The sequence below is a fragment of the Pholcus phalangioides genome, unplaced genomic scaffold (assembly GCF_987345545.1).
Source record: "Pholcus phalangioides strain wild (caught in Gottingen) unplaced genomic scaffold, Ppha-v1.0 ptg000015l_1, whole genome shotgun sequence".
Classification (NCBI taxonomy): domain Eukaryota; kingdom Metazoa; phylum Arthropoda; class Arachnida; order Araneae; family Pholcidae; genus Pholcus; species Pholcus phalangioides.
The window spans coordinates 57,556,276-57,564,077 of NW_028301608.1; the positions used below are offsets into that span (position 1 = coordinate 57,556,276).

Consider the following 7,802-nt stretch of genomic DNA (forward strand, 5'->3'; position numbering starts at 1 on the left):
CACGCAAATACACACACACACAAGCGTGTGTTTTTTTGCTTTATCAGTTCGCAAGCACGGGTCTGGATCAATTCTTAGAACAGCGTTGTAAAAAAAAAATAAAATAGAAAATAAATAAATAAAATGTAAAGAAAAATGCAGTTCGCAAAATATCTTGTGAAGTTGTCTAATTTTCTCTTGATGCGACAGGTTTTTCTTTCCGAGTCTCAAAGAAAGAAAGGAAAAAAAAACTCTTATTTCCCGTGATCTCTCAAGAATTTCAAAAATAAAATAAAGCGAAATCACGTATCTCTGTGCGTTGCTCTCCTTAATTGCTTCACGGTTATGTTAAACTTTCGACTTAAATTACTTTTCCTTATTTTTCTCTCTTGTTTTCTCGTCTTAAAATATATTTTTTTCGTTTGTAAAAAAGTTTCTTCGCAGGGTTAGTTTATATTAAAAAACCATATTACGAAACGATAGATTTTCTCTACAACAACCTAATGTTATATTAATATTTTAAACTTGGTGTAAAGTTTTCGTGTCATTATGAAGATTTTATATACAGGGTGATTATAAAAAAACTATCCCGACATATGGGCCCTTAACTATCATACCATTCACAGAAACTGAATGAAATTTTGGCATAAGGTATTTTGATGTATGCGCTCAAGAATGATAGGGAAAACAACAGTGTCACTCTAACAGTTACGGTTACAGTGAGAAAATTTCGAAAATTGGCAACACCAAGTTTTTTGTATTGGAATGTGATCTCCATTGTGAAAAACCCTAAATAGCGTTCGAACGGCAACTGTAGCATGAAAATCACCGGTGGTAGATAGGCTAAAAGTGAGGACAACCAATAAGGACAGAGAAGCAGCATAAAATAAAGCATTTTATTGTGTTTACAAATTTTCCACATGACCTTGTGGAGGACTAATCAGGCTGGGATCTCAGCCGAAGAAACGGTGTGACGAATGAAACGAACATTAATGCTCTGGTGCACGGCAAAGTCCTATTTACTTTTTCCTTGCCTAGCTCCGGGGATTTTCGTGCTACAGGTGCCATTCCAACGCTATTTAGTGTTTTTCAGTATGGAGATCGCTTTCCAATACAAAAAACTTGGTGTTGCCATTTGATATTTTCGAAATTTTCTCACTGTAACCGTAACGGTTAGAGTGACACTGTTGTTTTCCATATCATTCTTAAGCGCATACCTCAAAATATCTTATGCCAAAATTTCATTCAGTTTCTGTGAATGGTATGATAGTTAGGGGCCCATATGACGGGATAGTTTTTTTATAATCACCCCGTATGTCATTAGTATTCGTAGCAGAAAGCAGACACCATACTGACATAACACGAAAACTCAATCCCTTATTACTTGCACTTCTAAATATGGAAGGCAGGTGGCAGCACCAGCAAAGACATGAAACGAGCAGAAGTACGACAACGTAAATACAAATACAAATACAACGCCACAACAGACAAAATGCCCAACGAGGTGGCTGATAATTTTAGAAGGGCCGTTTTTTATTCTTTCTACTTCTCCTTCACGACTTAAGCTCGTTCACCCCGGATCCTACGTGCAAGCTGAATGCCTTTGGGCATGATGGTAACTCTCTTGGCGTGGATAGCGCACAGGTTGGTATCTTCGAACAGACCGACGAGGCCTCGCTGGCCTCCTGCAAAGTCATGACAGCAGAGCTCTGGAAGCGCAAATCGGTCTTGAAGTCCTGGGCGATCTCACGGACGAGGCGCTGGAAGGGCAATTTCCTAATGAGCAATTCCGTCGACTTCTGGTAACGACGGATCTCTCTGAGGGCCACGGTACCGGGCCTGTAACGATGGGGCTTCTTCATTCCCCCCGTCGCCGGGGCGCTCTTACGAGCAGCCTTGGTCGCGAGCTGATTCCTGGGGGCCTTGCCTCCGGTACTCTTTCGGGCAGTCTGCTTGGTCCTAGCCATATCTGCGTATCGATGAAAGAAACGTCTGAACGCGTTGAGAGCAAGACGATTAAAAAAAAAAAAAACATTACGTTAGCGCCGTACATATATTCAGAGCGGGCATCCCGGCATTTACCAATTCGTTAAAAATTCCGGAGAGTAATGTGTTCGAGATGCATGCACGGCTGAGTAGTAGCAATAGTATTATTTGCTGTTGGTTCCCATGGCTCTTAAAATTATGACTATTTTAAAACCATTACTTTTGTAAATAGTTCAGACATAAATTTTGAATTAAATTCTTATGTTAAATCTTCAAATATAAAATTATAACTACAGTCATTACAAAATTTATATTTTAAGATATTTTAACAATCGTATTTATATCAAAATATGTGTATTTTTAGAACCATTCTTTATATCAATGCACAACCAATGGCCCTTGTGTCTATTGTAGATTTTTATTATTGTACTGTACAATAATGTTGAGTGTTCATTCTATTTCTTGAAGAAAAAAAAAAAGGAATTGGAATTTGTTTACAGTTTATTTAATTTAAGTCAATAATTTTATTTCATCACAGTAACAGTGATAATTAAAAGATAAAAAAATGAATGAGACTAAATTGAAACATCCATTACTAGTAGTTAGATATTGTGAGTTTACTGTTGACTGTCGATGATTGTAGAGTTCTTTGTATTTCTCGTATACTGGAAAAAAAAAGGAAAAAACAACGTAAATCATCCTTAAAATTTGAAGTCATCACTAACCAATTCGTATGTCTTGATGCAACGTGTTTAATTCGAACAATCGTATTTTCTTCGGAGATGATGCCATCCGTTGTTGATTTCTAAATTGAGCTCACGGAAATTTTTACATAGGTGAATATTTTTAGCATCTTTCTATTAATCGGATTGAACTAATGTTTTCAACATTATTTTTATCCCTTTATTCTTCAAATTTAATCAGATTTCTTTCATTTTTTAAGTAATTATTCCACCATTGCGTATCGTTATTTTTAAAGCGTATTTTTCTATGCATTTTTAACGTTTTTAATGGTTTTCTTCATTTTTTTTGTGCATATTTACTGTAGTTTTACTGCATATTTTACTTTTCGATTAGGCCATACTTCAGTGTTTTTAATATGCATTTGTTTTTTCAATGTGCATACCTTTTCTTTTTTAGGGAAACTTTAGCATATTTAAATGCATATTTCAACATATTTAAATGCATATTTCAACATATTTCAATGCATATTTCAACATATTTCAATGCATATTTCAACATATTTCAATGCATATTTCAACATATTTCAATGCATATTTCAACATATTTAAATGCATATTTTAGTATATTTAAATGCATCTTTTAAATTTTTTAATGTTTTTCCGCACTCTTAAATGTATAATTTGTTTTTGCTTATATTTTCCATTTTTAGTGTCACACTTCGGTATTGGCAGTTGGATTTGTTTTCATTTTCGGCACTTTTGTTTGACTACATGGCGTATCTCGGTACTTTTAAGTACAGATTCATCTTTATTTTGCTTATTTCATCGTTTTTAGTATATACTTTGCAACTTTTCAACGCGTATATCTGAGCGCTATTAATTAATAATCACGGCAAGTACTCACTAAATTCTGCATTAACTCAATTAACACTATAGACTGTGCTGCCAAGAAAATAAAAAATGATGGTTAGTTTTTGAAGTTGTGTGTACAGTATATAGAATAACCGAGAGAGACTTCCAAATCTCCAAATGAGAAGCTGGTATAGAGGGAGTGCTGAGAATGAGAAATCGTATAAATCATTAAAAGTCAACAACGTGTCGAAAAGAATCACTGACATTGTAAAAAAATACCTTTGACAATCCTACTTTGAAGTTTCTAATGACCTATTGATCATCATCACCGCAGGTAAAAAAAACAAAAAACATTAGAAGTGTCATCCATTGAAAACGATCAAAAAACAATGGCAACAAATGGTCGATTCATAACTCGACAAGTCATTACACATTCCTATGGCGTATAGAACAAAAGATGGCGAATTGTCACAGGACAGGTTCCCTAAGCGTCAGCATTACCAGATAAGGATAAACACTCCATTATATTACTCACCGCTTGGTTATTATCGCAGCGCCGGAGGGTGCGCTGAGCCTTCCAAGAGGGTATACACATTATGGTAATAGGTGACAAAAGGTTTCAGAAAATGACGATAATGGTATATAATTTTACTCCTGGCGTCTGGCAACGTATTATATTCTCATTTGTTTTGAGTCCGTGAAATCGTCATTTGGATTGATGGTTTCCCACCCGTTTTACGGCCTCCCCTTTACGAGAGAATTATGCACCAAATATTCTATTGTCTTCTAGTTCATTTATAAATTCAAATCATTTCGAGCACGGTCAATATGTACCGTGCTGACGAATTACAACATTCAAAACTGAGATAATACCGGAGTACATATAATCAGATGTTATTCGGACATTCGTAAGAGCGTATTTATTATTCGAATTAGAGTGAGAGTTCTGCAGTGTTTGCATATTGTTTCTCTGTAATAACATAACATTACGCTGTGTATAGTACTTAATACAATGCGTACAACGGATTATAAACGTTTTCACACTGCGAGGAATCGGACGGTGTAAAATTTATGCACGCGTGTGACCTTTACACGGAATTAAAATGAATGTGAAATTACACAGGCGTTTCGGAGATAATCCAATTAGACTAAAAGGTATGTCATTTTTATACATCAATTTAGATGAAATTGAATGTTCATTCGAAACATTAACACACAATGAATTCCTCTAATATTGGACACTCCCCGTTAGTCGGCACCGCTCATTAACGTTAAATTTTCAAGCAGGTAGAACAGAGGTTCGATTTATTTCGTTATACACTATACTAACTAACATACACTCATAACGGACAAACAGTTTGGTTTCATAGGTATGCGTTATTAAGAGGTTTTACTGTGTCTATGGGAGTTTTAGTTTATGATAACCAATTCTGAATTTTGATAAGGCATTTAAATATAATCAGTCATTATATTTCAATGTCTTTTCAAAATTGTACTGCAATCTCGTTAGGAACATCATATTGATCATCGGATATGTTTCGATCTGTATTCTTAAATAGATTTTTTTTCTATGTCTTGTTTTGATCTTTTAGTCTTAATTATTTTCAATAACACCAGCACTTAGAAACATTATTATTATTTTTTTCTTTTATCTCAGAGAGAGAGGGCAACATTTTTTTTTTCTAATTAGAAGCTATAGGACTGGGAGGGGCATATAAAAAAATTCAGTACATATACAGCTCTCAATGAAATGAATGGCATATCTGAAATAGGCATATTATTTGGAGGTTTTTTTCTAGCTGAAAATATGTTCCTATTACGAATTGTTCAAAAGATGGAAGACATATGAGAATGCGACGCTTTACACCCTGTATGATGAAGAATATTTTGCATGAGGAAGATAAAAATCTCGGGGATCTTAGAGAAAAGAAAAAATGATTGTATCACCGAGTAGTTATGTTCAATAAGAAAAAGTACGGTAATACTCCGTATACGATAAGTGGGACTAGTGTTATCCGGAAAAAATAATTTTAAAGGGTAATTTTACACCTCTACAAAATTTTAACGCAAAGATTTTCAAAAAGAGCTGTTTATTTTAATTTAATTCAATTTATTTATTTAAACAGAGAAGTACTCGGAACACTATTAAAAGAACTTGAAATTTGAACGAGTATTCTCACTTCTGAATGAAATTTGAAGAAGTAAAATTTCCATGCGTGAATCACGCATCTAGATGTGCATCACGAAACACTGGGTAGAACCGACGGTGAGCACGGATATCGAATTCGTGTACGTAGAGGGTACCATTTTGCATATAAATAACAAGAGATTAACATATAATATTACTTACGTATAAATATTTGTTAACTGGGACCAAAATTAAAAAATAAAGTGTCTTTTATTCCTTCTCACTATGGGTGTACCGTCATGACACTTCCCTATGACTTCATAAAATTTAACTTGCCTTGCGACTTCAATCCTCTCTCTAAAAAAGAACACATTGCCTAAATTTTGAGGAAATGGTCATCCAATGCGAATCTACAATTTCAATATTTATGTTGTTAAATTATTTTTTTCCCATGAAAGACAGAAATTTAAATGTTATCATTCCATTCCATAAATTTTTATGAAGATAAATAATCACATCAAAATATTTCCAGATTTTTGTTGGTTCCATGTATTTAGAGATAAACTGCTCAAAAAAATTAGGCCAATGGTTCTCATTTTTTTGTCACCCGCGGCCCCCTTGACCAATTCATGGTTCACCTTCGACTCCGCACAATAGTTTGTTAATTTTCACTTACAAAAAGAACCACTTCGAAGCACAGTCACACAAGTTATTACCTCCAGCTCATCGAGACGCCTCTCAACGCACACTTTGAGAAACACTGAATTAGGAGATAGGTATCATTTATTTCAATTTAGTTGATGATTAACTCTTGTGACACAACTCTTTGTGAACACCTAACAATATTCTTTGTTGATATTTTATCAATTCAAATATTTAAAAATCACAATTAAATAAAAACTATATTTCCCCGAATTGTTTTGAGCAGCGTATGTTTATAGAAGTTTAAAAATATTTTATTAAAAAAGTGGCTTAATCTGAAATTGCATAAATCTAGAACACAATTTAGACATCATGCTATAGAGGTACCAAGGCCAAATAAAACTCGTTTCCAAAACATTTTCCCCTATTTTAGCTCCCAAAATATTTAATTTACTTCCTAAGTTGATAAGAGAACTATCTTCATGCACACCGTGTTTTAAAATCGTGTCTGTTAACTGAAAAAATTTGAATTATCTATTTCACATTGTAATGTGTAATATTCTTTTATCTTACAAACGCCTCTAAATGCTTATATCAATTCCATTATTCCTCTTGCCACTTATTTCTAAGTATTATACATATCTGATTTTTTTTCCTTTCGTTATTATTTGTACCGACTAACGTGCATCAACTATTGTTTTTGTGGGCTTACAAGCTTGCTTATTAAGCCCCTAAATGTTTTGTGTATGTGATTCAACTGACTGAATAAAATAAAATAAAATAATTATTTTAATTATATTTTATGTACTATAACTAAGAATGAATAAGACTGTAACAACATAAGAGTTTGTCTTACCTTATTTCTTTTAAGAATGGAAAGTCCTCCAGTGTAAACTAAAATAACTATTTAATTGAAGCATTCATTCATTTTTGTATCTGGTTAGTATATTGAATATTCATATCAAGTCATAGATTATTCTTACACAAGTCATTTCGAGCTTTAGAAATCGGCATTAAGTTTGATTCATTGTCTTCATTCCAGTTTTTCATTAATATATGCGCAAATTCGACCGAAAAGACTGTTCTATTATTATTTTTTCTTGAAATGATTCACAAGAACGTGCAGCTCCAAAGAAAGAAAACTCACGCCAAGATGGATTGACCGCTGATTCCGTAAACACAAAGCACGTGGTTGCCGAGAGGCCTTGAATAGAGTGAGTGAGTGACTTTGGGAGAATGTGCCGGCCACACACATACGAAGAAGCAACAAGATGAGCCCGCCTCTCAGATGATGATGTTGGGGATCGCAAACAGGGTGATCTCCTCCTCCTTTTCCCTTCATGAAAGGGAAAGATGGAGAGTGTTTGTTATATCAAAACTCTGCCAAAAGTTCGCCAAAAACGCAAATGAAACTTTTTAAAGTATATCATTACTATTCCACAAATTCCAGCCAAATATGACTCGTGATAACTCGTGACATCATTTTTCTTTGTGGTTCTTCCAATACATCCTCAAATATTGTTCTCAGAAAG

The 7,802-nt window shown here is 34.1% G+C and overlaps 1 protein-coding gene and 1 pseudogene across 1 annotated transcript in view; both read right to left on the reverse strand.

Annotated features, from left to right (window-relative positions):
- The window catches only part of LOC149076288 (discoidin domain-containing receptor 2-like), a 74,949-nt gene extending 67,354 nt beyond the window's left edge, over positions 1-7,595 (reverse strand). Inside the window, exon 1 of the mRNA XM_089243845.1 lies at positions 7,127-7,595. The gene's annotated coding sequence lies outside the window, so the exon portion shown is untranslated. The remainder of the gene's footprint in view (positions 1-7,126) is intronic.
- On the reverse strand, positions 1,540-1,949 carry LOC149076289 (histone H3-like; annotated as a pseudogene).
- Positions 7,596-7,802: the final 207 nt, after the last annotated feature.